The sequence below is a fragment of the Apus apus genome, chromosome 2, assembly GCF_020740795.1.
Source record: "Apus apus isolate bApuApu2 chromosome 2, bApuApu2.pri.cur, whole genome shotgun sequence".
In the NCBI taxonomy this organism is placed as follows: Eukaryota; Metazoa; Chordata; class Aves; order Apodiformes; family Apodidae; genus Apus; species Apus apus.
Genome location: NC_067283.1, coordinates 28,688,665 through 28,700,254, shown reverse-complemented (window position 1 = coordinate 28,700,254; position 11,590 = coordinate 28,688,665).

The window sequence follows — 11,590 nt, the reverse complement described above, 5'->3', positions numbered from 1 at the left end:
AGGACAGCCCACTCCTCTGCCCGTCTCCATTTACCTGCAATGCTGTGGCTGTCTCCTCCCTCCTGCACTGGCAGCAAGATGCTGGCAGTGCTGATGGACACCTTCCAGCTACACCTGGCTGAGACACATTGCTGAGTGGTTCACTGCTGAGCCAGCCACTTTCTTAGGAAGGGCATTGCCTGTGACTCCTTATCACAGCACTTAGGTGAGAAGAAAATAGCAAAAAAAAAAAAATCTAATTACCTTGCCAGATACAGAACACACAGACAGACAACAGGAGAGGGGAAAGTCCTGTGATAGGGCTGAGCTTTCAGGCCTTAGAGAAATTTTGTTGTAATACCTTCTTTCTCCTGCACCAACCTGGAAATTCAGCCCACCATAATCTCTAATGACAGCCTGACATCTCAGAGTTGCCATCCCAGGCAGGCTGTAGAGGGCTCAGGGAAGCACTTTTCTGAGGCTGCTCTGGTGCTCTCACATGTAAGATGCAGACCCATGTGCCTTCCCACCATAGCTGGTAGGGGTGGGGGCACAGTATGGTACCTGTCTGACAGCTGCTTTGGTGTTGGAAATGGAGGAGATGCAAAGCCTGGGTTGGTACCAGCCCACACTAGCAAAAGCATCAGAACAGAATTCTCCCAGCAGAAGCAGCAAACTCAGAAGTAAGTCTAGATACAACCAGTATCTGTCACCAAGTGCTCAGCAGCTCATCAAGCTGAGGTAGAACCATCACTAATATGTTCAAGAAAACATTTACTACCACCATTATACCACACCTATCAGGCTCTGCAACCAGAGCAATGCACTTTCTCCACAGAGAGAAAGGCTACCCCAAAAGTTTCATGTTCTAAAGTGTTCTGGCCTCTGCTTTCTGAACAAGTGTCTACACTCAAGTATCTACAAAGAAGGTGAGTTTAAAAAAAAAATGAAAGGTGGCTTTCACTCTTTCTATCCAACACGATGTTTCCCCTCCACTTAAGTCCTTAGATTTCACAGTGCTGCTAGCCCATAGAACTATAATTTACAGCACCTTTTTATTTCATCATCTTCCACTGGATAGCCTCTCTGCAAATCTGTACCTTACTGTATCAAGAGTGCTATATTCTAAAGCTCAGTTGTAAGTATGCTTGGAATTTGAAAATAAAACTCCCACAAGTGAGGATCCAAAATTACACAGCTACTCCAAAAGCAAATCGCTCTTTACATTTCTCTTCACTTTTCTGATGAATCTAACTGAGCAGTTCATAACACATTTTGCTGTTGTTTTATTTTCTTGTGTTCGTGGGGTTAAGTCTTTTTTTTTAATATTAGGTCTGTTTAAACTCAGCTCCCTACTCTGCAAATACAGATCTGGTTTCAGGATTCCTTAATTCATTATAGTAAATATTAATCTAGTAAAAAAATCCTGTTAAGACCAAAAATAGACATTTAAGTATATGACATTAAGACATAGGGGATCTTTGTAGGAAAGGATATTGAAGTGAATTCCTGGATTTTTATTTTCTTAATTAAGAATCAGAAAACTGAGACACATGTAATTGCACTACTGAGCTTCTTATAGTGACTGGAAGACATAACTCATGCTAAAAGACGTAGGCAGGATTAAGAACTACATCTGGTAGGAGATGACCTGCCCCGTGCAGACAGTCCTTTATAAACTCCCTGACCTCTTCGGAGGTTTTAGATGGGAGTAACAGGGCACTAATAAGTCACCTGGTATTGACATTAAAACTTCAAGAGGCAAAAAGGAAACAACTAAATTTAACATCCCTTTTATATGCAAACTATGATAAGTTCAGAGATAGCAGAAGTGTCCTAGTGGGAACTGTTTTTCTCCCTTCAGTCTTGGCTTTGTTGCTTCGCTGCTCAGTACTGTATGTACCATCTTCCACATTTTTTTTTTTTAAGAAGGAACATAGAAACTTCAGAAAAACAGCACATGGTTGCAGAAAAAAAATCTTGAAGGACTGGCAGATACTTGTAATTTCTGAGCATCAGTGGGGTTTTCTAACTACAAATTGTTCAGATGTTGTGGGCTTGACAGAATCTATTCCAAGCTTGTTTTTTGCCTGCTCTTTTTCACAGATTTAGAGTCACTGATGAATGCTATGTGTACCAGCCCAGATGCTCTGTTCTAGCTGCAAAACAGTTTTAGTCAGCTAACTGGATAAGAGAGCTTAAAATAGTGCAGCCCTTTACTCTTTATCAGCTTAACATTTTCCAGTACACAACACTAGACTCCGAGAAGTACAAACCAGCCTGTTCATCATTAGCATACATTTTCTGGGGCATTGTTTGTTGATGCTTTAATATTGAACTGAAAGGAAACAGCACTTAATTCTTTGTATTGATATTCTAAATAGTGATCAAAGATCTCAGCTAACTGAGCACTTTTATATTATAGCAATTACTTGTAAATTAATAGACCCAGTAAAAGGGTTTTGACTTTCAGTTTTAGAAAAGACCTTGTTTAGGGATTTGTGCCTTGTGTCCTAAAGCCAAGTTCCGTATTCTAGACTCTCCCTAGACACTGAAGAGTGTCTTATTGTTCACCCTTCATCAGTATTTACATGACAAGACCAAGCTTTCCCTTATTCCTCAGCTGCACAGCTGACATCGAGTTACGCTGCCATTACCAAGACTATTTATATGAGCCTCTAAGGTCAGGAACAGAGATCAAAACCTTCTTCAGCTCTAATCATTGCAGAATAAAGTATCAAATGGCATTTATTTTAAGACCAAAATCATTTTGACATGTTGAATCTCTCAAATCCCTAGTGGCACCATGCCTTTTGGCAAAGCTTGTGATACTAGTCATGCCAATAAAGCAGTTTTAATTGAACTGCCTTTTTGCCCAATCCCACTAAAACCATAGTAATTGGTTCAGACATAGAGGCTCAGCTGCCCCAATGAGTGCTAAAGGTACCAGCCAATCTTGACAGTGTCTCTTTCAAGCCTGGCAAAATGAAACTTAAAGCAAATGTTCATCTTCCTGTCAGTGGTCTAGAAAATTTATGCATTTCCAACCTGTTCAATTTTCCATGTGTGTTCACATCCCAGGACTTACTGACCAGTTTCATCAGACATGCCAGAAGGGCAGAAAGGTCTTTAGTTTCTACACGTGAAAAGAAAAAGAAAGGAAAAACTGATTAGCCTATAACTGAAGGGGGAGTGTACAAGTACAACCCAGAAGTCCTTATAGGATGATGACGAACATCTCAAAGACAGAAAAAGATTCCCTCAAAATTCAAACACTTTTACATGTCAGAAAACCCGTCAAGAGAGACAAACCTTAAGGGCCACAGTCTGACAGATCCTTTGTCTCATGTAGCTACTTGACTTAACAATGGTTGGGGTTTTTGCCTTCTTATTGAAAGGATTTTCTGCTCTCAGAAAAAAATGGGTACTGGTGTACTGCTTAACTTCATGCAACAGTAGAAACATCGGACACATTCACCTTAGGCATTTGGGAAGCACTCACTGTCAGAGTGTTATATCAGAACCTGCCATTTTGCATCTCACTTAACACATCTGTCTAGATACAGCTGACATTTTTATCACACCCAAATATTAACACAAGTAATAATTGCTCCCTGCACCAGTTTCAAGTTAAGTGTAAAATTCTGTCACCTTCTTTAAGATTTTGATTATTCTTTACTATCACAGCATCAGTCACACCACATCTGAACCTCCAAAGCCAGGGACAAGACCTTAATACTCTTAATATTGAAACAGTGACAGCACTTTATCTGCAACATGTATCCCTATGAGAGATGCAAATGCAATCTCTTTTCACCAGTCCTTTCCAGCAGCAGTTTGGCGTTTCAAGGAAATAATGAAATAAACTTTATTCTACCTATTGAAGTGAATTATTCGAGTATGTGAAAAGCAGCTAAGGAGATGAGCAGGCTGCACAAGCCCACTTTGCCATTTACCTTAATCTAGAACCGCTTTATCATCAATCTGGTTTAGAAACAAAATCAAAGCCAATCTCCAGTTAGCAAGTCCCACCTCCCTACCCTTCTGTTCCTCTAGCAGGACTTCTCAAATCCATTTGAGAGCAGCAATCATACAGAAAGAGTCAAACTGATCAAGTTCTCCTTCTCCTCTTCTGACCATCATTCTTCACTCCTCTTGCTGATGCCACATCTTACACCTCCAAGTCATTTGCCTACCATGTAAATGAGCAATTAATTCAATCTAATATTTTAGCATGCTGATGAAATATCCTTTTCCCTTGACTGAATTCTCATCCTCTGGGACTTATTCTCCAGTTCTGCAGTATTCCCTTCCAGGATAGAGAATCCACATTTAAAAGAGACATAAAAAAAAAAGAATAAACGACTCAAAATTAAATCAATCTCTGAGCACATACTACATACTAGAATGAAACAAGAGAACTATGAATTCAGAAGGGGTATGAACTATTATTCTCTTTTACAATCTGCTTTGATGCTATTCTAAGCAAAGAAAACAAGATTCTTCCAGGCCTCCCTTATTTGGAGCTGCTCTATAAATTATTTCTGACAGAAGTCTCTGAAGGTTTGAAGACTCCAGGGAATCTGCAGGTGTCTTGAACTGCAGCACTGCACATTTCTAACCTTCAGGAGTACATTTGGCAATGCTGTCAAAGTCTTTTCTCCCTGTATCTGCATTAGTAAGGTTCAACAGTGTTTTAGTAACTGAAGAATTTCTAACATAGCTCTGATCTCTGAAGTATCAGGCATACAGATTTCCCCTGGCAAAACTCGTGATGACCTACTAGTCTTACTGTAACCAGATAGGAATACAGAGTCATTTTCTTTATGTTGACAGGAATGTGCAGTACTATGACCTGGATTCTGACCTCATTTACATTGCATTTTTTCACTGACTGCAATAAGTGTTAAAGTAAGAGTAAAAGAATCGCTAGTCCTGTAGAACCTTGATGTATGAACTGCCCTGCACCATTCCCAACCTGGAAAAGCGGGAGCAATCCTATCTATTGCATTCAAGCTTAGAGTTTAATCTTCAGCACATTGTGTTTTAAGAAATCAGCATGAGCTGATAAAGCACCCAGCATCTGAATTTCTGATTCCCATGTGAAAGCTGGTCACATTCTCCTCTATTAGGTAAATACTCACGCATACAAAAAAAAAAAAAAAAAAAAAAAAAAAAGACTGAAAATGGAAGGTCAGGCAATAGCTACCCACTTGACAGTGACTGCAATGGCCAAAGAAGAAATTTGCTGCAAGGAACAGGCACAGATCCTTTGCAGGGGTGGGTTTTGTGGGTTTTTTTTTGCCTTCTTCATAGCATCAAACACAATACACTTGGATGCCAAAGCACAATGTAGCCTGAGATTTATGGTAATTGAGGCATAAAAGGCATGGTAAATATAATTAGTGGTAAGCCTTAGCTGATCTTCTGATTAAGAAAAAATAAGACCAAAAGGAAATAACTAAGCTACCAGTTCAAAAATATAATGATACATCTGAAGGCCCAGGTACAAAGAGCCTTGGAAAGGTAGAAGAGACTTATGCTTCTTCTTACAACAATGCAATATCATCAGTTCTAAGAGCAGCTGGGGGTTGCTAGAACTCCAGTTAAAAGGATAGTATAGATGACCAGTGCCCAAGATGCAGTAGAGAAGCAGATGTGAAGTCTGTTTGCATGCATTAGGAAAAGGTTGCAAGTCAAATCTGCAAAGGAAACCTGAGCTAATTAGAAAAACTATGGTATGGCATGATATGCAGAGCACAGAGAAGCACAGAGTAAGGAAAAGGATTTATTCTTCTCAGTGCAGCCTTTCTCCAGTGCAATCTCATTCTGCTTTGTAACATATGGTGTCTCGTGCTGGGTGAACTTTGCTAAGGTTAAACATTTTGGAAACTGTTTTCCTTTAAGATAGCTGTTCATGGATATATGTGCAACAGTTGCAGTGGGTGGAAACTGCAAGGGTGCCTTTCTGGGCTGCTTGTAGCTTATAAAGAAAATGCCTTCCCACTGAGGAAAGCTTAAAGAGGGAACTGAGAATGAGGTGAGCTGGGGGTGGAAGCTAAGGAAAGTAGTTGTCCCAAAAGCTTCAGAAGGAAAAAATCCCACTAACCCCACAACCATTAGTAAAAGCAAAAAAAAATTTGATGGGAAAGCCAAAGAAAATCCTCCAAATTTCCATACAATTATCCAATTGTGATAAAAAATAATTAAAAAACCACATAGTATGGGAAGCACTTTTTGATGGAAATAAATTACTGTTTACTTACAAGAGCTAGAGGTGTTAGAAAGGTCCTTATACAAGACAAGGTCTAAGCCAAGAAAAGGATGAACAGACACTACCTTTCATGTCCATGCTTGTCTTAGAGTGTGACTCTTTCTGAGCTGTCTACAATCTTTAACAGCCAGCAGGTAGCAGGAGAGGAGACCAGAGAGATCCCAGTAATACAAAATTTGAAACTAAGCATGGAGAGCAGCTGAGATTAAAAAAAATATGAAGAGACACCAAATTAGATCACCTAATATGAACCTGCCTCTTGCTGCTTGCTAAAACGAGTGAAAATACCTTTTGATTCTGTGTATGAGAAACAAACTTCAATTTCACATCTTAATTGATCAAACATCACTTTTTCAAGTATTTTTATTTTAAATTTCCTATTAGCATTATGTAAATGTAATACATAAAAGACAAAGGATCTTGCATTAGACCACAGTTTATTCCTTCCAGTGATGATGTTGCATTATGTAAATGGTACCTTTTGAAGTTGGAACAGAAATTGCCATGAGGCCCTTCTGGGATCCATTCTGATTTCCTAGGTATTTGCTCTATTTCTATACATGACTGATGGAATTTCATAGAAATAAGGGTTTCTTTCTTGCTGTCAATGCAAAAGGGAGAAAAAACATCAAGTAACAAAAGACCAATGCAATAAAAGGCTCTAAATCAGGCACTTCAAAGAGTATGTGCTGGATTCAGATGACTTATTTCAGAATTACAAAGGTACAGAGACCAACAGGGTGACTCAAAGAATTTAAGGCAGGAATTTATGTTTCCCCTACAGTCAGTAGAAATAAATAGATTCCTCTGAAGAACAATTCTAAACGTTTGACTGAGGCAGCTTTGGCTCCAAACACGGGTGAAATTAAACTCAGCCATTTGACAGGGACTCTGTAGAGTAGCCTGTAACTCATATTAAATAATCAAAACACAGGCATACATCAAAACCCAGTGTATGGGCATGGAACACCACCTTTATTCTCCAGTGGACATCTCAAAACCAAAGCACAACACACTTATGAGAAAAGGTGTTTGACTTGATGGCATTACGACAAGAAGCAGCTGCCACAGCTGGAGGCTCAGGACTTGTCCACACCACAGAACTGAATACCTGTAGGGATGCCAAAAAATCAGCCCCAAGGGTGCTCCTTACAGATATGCAGTGTGATCACACTCCCACAACCCTCAGCCTGGAAGAGTGCATAACCCACAACCAGGTAAGGCATCCCAGCATCTCCCTAATGTGATTTGAAAGAATGAGTCCAAACCAGAGCTAGAAAGTTAGTTTGGTAGATTGAAGTAAGCACATGCCAAAGCTGTGGAAGTGTTTTCCCAGTGATAGTAATACATTCCACAAGCACTCCTGTGGGGATGCTGCCCCTTGAAAATATTTTTTAAAATGGCTCTTTCTTGCACCATAGACAAGACTGATCTGTTGTTACTGAGCCCTTCTGACCTTCCAATGAGAAAACAACGTGACACAGTCTCAGAAAATCCCATTTGAACACTCATACCACTGCTATTTCAATTTGTACCAGTGCTTAAGTACAATAGGCATGATGAGACCTTTGTCTTCAGCAGCTAATTAAGAAGGCTTTCACCCCACTGTTTCCTTTCTATCCTTTCAGGGACAAGCATGAGATTGACATGGATGAGGAAACACAAAGTGACCCTGCCAGGGACAGAATAAGGGAATGTGAAATCCTAGTTCAAATACTGCTATTTTCCAACTGATTACGTGACAAACACAAAAGAAAATCTCAGCACCGCACACAATAAACCTATGAAACTTGGCAGGTTTATTTGACAAGTCTGGGAAGTAGCCTGCTGCCATAGTGATTTTGCTCCTCCTTCAAACTGACAGGTTGCAAAGAAAGAAACAGAAATTGAAACAGAAATCAGGGAACATTTGCAACAGGCTTTAACAAAAATCATCTTTTTTACACAGAAAAAAAAAAAGGGAGGAGGGATAAAAGTCCAGCAAAAACTTACTAGTTCTTTGTAAAACAGCAGTGGAAATACTAAATGAAGAATTGCTCTGTATTTGGCTCTGAAGGTCTATTTATGAGGGTAGTTGTGATGTGACCAGCATGTCCTAAAATGTTCCTTGCTGCTGCTACCTCAGGAACAGCTCAAGGAGTGAAAGAAGTGAAAGAATGTCAGATGCCTGACAGACTTTAAACCCAAACCTCCTGCAAACCTTTTCTGCTCATCTACACAAAGATAACAGTAAAGTGCTCAGAGTGGACTAAGCTAGGACTAGTGGAGACACACCAGTGCTGACAGTAAAGGAATATTTCAGACACCCCTTTTAGTGTGAATCAAAATGTGATGGACAAGATAAGGAAATCAGAAGAGGAAAGAGCAATCAGATCCAGAAATCTGTTCTGTTTTGTTTTCATGTAATTCTTTTTTGATTAATAATATTTCAATGCAGTTAAGACTATTCTTTGGATGAAGATAAATTTCAACATGTTTGAAAAGCATTATTTTTATGTCATTATCATGGAGAACCACCACCAATAAGGATTCCTATACATGTAACATTACATCTTCATATTAAAAAAAACCTTAATTGGAGACAATCATTTAAACATTTGATGTTCTATAGTACCTTGTGATAATTATTCTGATGCCAACACTCTAAAGTGAAAGGTCAAGTGTCAGAAGCCAGTTACATGTAATCAAGAATGTTCTCTAGAGACTTAGTCTGCTAAGAGTCTTAGCCTAATCCTTCCAAGGTATTTCTTAATGATAAAAAGAATCTGCAGTGAACCCTCTACAGGAAACTCTTGTGCGGAACATAACGCCTACTCAAGTAACTATTTATTGCAGAAAAGGCAGAATTATAAAAAGAAAACAGATTTTGCCTATTTCATACAATAAGATTTTATCATCTCTTTGTATAATCTCTATGATCATAATTCAGTTTCAGATTGCAGATTTTTTTTAATTTTTTTTTTTTTGTTTGTCAGCTTCCAAGTTGTACTTTCCCAATACAAAATGAAATAACATTTAGCCTGTGACCTTCAGCTATGGAGACTCCCAGAACAGATAGCATAGTATCAGTGTTTCACAGCAAGACTGAACTACACTGACTACATCATGTGTGTGGCTCTCAAGGAAGCTCCCACACACAGAAGGCAGTGAATGAGTTCCCTTCCTTTTCCCCCATCTTTTTTAAACTGGAACACCAAACTTCAAGTAAACCCTTGGGGAAAACAAACAAACAAAAAAATCCACAAAAATACATCCAAACATAGAAAGGATCATCACAGTATTTTAACTTGTTCTGTATTCCAAGAAAGCAACGTAAAAAAAACTCGAAGGCCATCAGGAATTGGTCAAATGTAGCTGTGTTTACTCTAATAAACCAAATCTGTGGGATTATTCACATAAATAAGGTTCCAGAATAAAATTATATATTATAAGAGAAAAAAAGAGCTAGATGATTTCATTGTGGGTTATGATGGTAGTAAAATATTTCAATTTAAAGGCAACCATAAATAAAATACAGAACTAGGGTGAAAAAAAAAAAGTTTCTAGTCTAATTAAAGCAAGCTTCATACCTGTGCTGTAGTTTAGATTTCTTCTCTTACTATCCTTACAAACAAGTAGCATGTTGTTGACATTAATAGACAAGAAAGTCAACATTGACTGGCTATTAATTTCCACTTAACTAGGTAAATGTCCCAAGATGTGGCAGAATTACAAAAGGATGGGGTGTTTTCTTCCTGCTCTTACTGCACTGACGAAATATCACAGTGAGCCCCAAATACTGAAGAGCTTAACAGTTCTTTTCTCCCCATCTTCTGCTTTTTATATATACACATTTTTAGCTAGGCAAAGAGGGCTAATACAAATAAAATTATGACTGTTAAACCCTATCTCTTGGGGAAGATTTTCAGCATGGTTAGCAGGGAATTCTCTTTTAGCATTAATGATAGCTTTGATCCCAGTTCCTCTGCATCACAACTATGACAGCCCATGCACCAGCCAATCCCCTACAACTGCCAGCACTTCTTTATGTGAGTTTAGACTAGGGCCATTAAACACTGTGAAATGTGCACATTTCTCATTTATAACTGCAGACCTGGGCAGAGAAAGACTTCAGAAAGATGTTTTATTGTAAAAACAAGGAAGCATAACATGTGCAAGAGCTGTTATTGAAGATCTTATTTCCTGTATGAAAGAATATTTTTGTGTTAAAGGGGATATCTTCCTCTGCAAAACTCCACCATTGCCAGATGAGCAGGACAGCTCAGAATAAAGCACAGATATAGAAATAACATGGCTCCTATATCCAGGGTGCTCAGGAAGGCACCCTGCCTCTCTGGTAGACCAGAATCACTGTGCTGCTATCAAGGATATTCTTTCCTTCACAGGTCCTCTAGGTTAAACCAGGGCAGTGTGTGAAATTCCTGCCCCATCGATGCTGATGGAGGTACCAGTTAGCTCTGTGACATTAAAGCCTCTATCAGAGCCGAGGCCTCACACATTTACCCACATCACACAGTATTATGTGGAATGAGGTTACTACAATGCCCACATTTCTCACTGTTAAAGAGTTTCCTGCTGTAGAAAAACTGGGAAGTGGTCACTGAGTTGTATTTTTTTTTTTTGTACTACACACAATGCATTACATAAGAAAAAGCAACTATCATAACTGCAGTTTTGTTTATCCTGGCTCCATAAATGACAAGATTGCCCCTGAGCAGTTTTGCTGGATGTTGCTTGGGCCCTTTTGAGTAACTTTTCTTTCTTTGATTCTGAAAGACCCAGAAAATAAGGAAATAAAGTTGGCCTGTGTTTCTTGAGCTCAGAACCAACTTGAAAAACTTTTTAGATACCATGACTGAACTAAAGCATTTATAAAAACACTTGTGGTTTGTAAACACTACACTGAATTTATTTGCATTTCTGATTTTGTCTCTACATGCTATGTAAAGTTAGTTGATCTTTTAGAATTTAGGAAAACCAACAGCAGTATTTTTAAAATAAAATGTTTCATCCATATTAATTGAAAATTGCTCATAGAAAGGACATTTTCTATTGTTATTGAATTTTCTAGGTAGAATACACTTTATGCTATTTTTTGCATCTATCAAAAAGGATACTAAAAATAAATCTTTTTTTACCACATCTATAATATTTCCCTGTAAGATAATAGATATCCTTTAAAAAAACCGTAAGTTCTATACTGCATATATAAATGGCTAAGTAACAGTTCAGAAACACATCCCTATAAGCAGGAAGGAACTAAAGCAATAGCTTGGTGTAACAACTTCACAGGCTGTGCAGAAATCACTTATGCAAGTAGAGAGAACTCAACTTCAG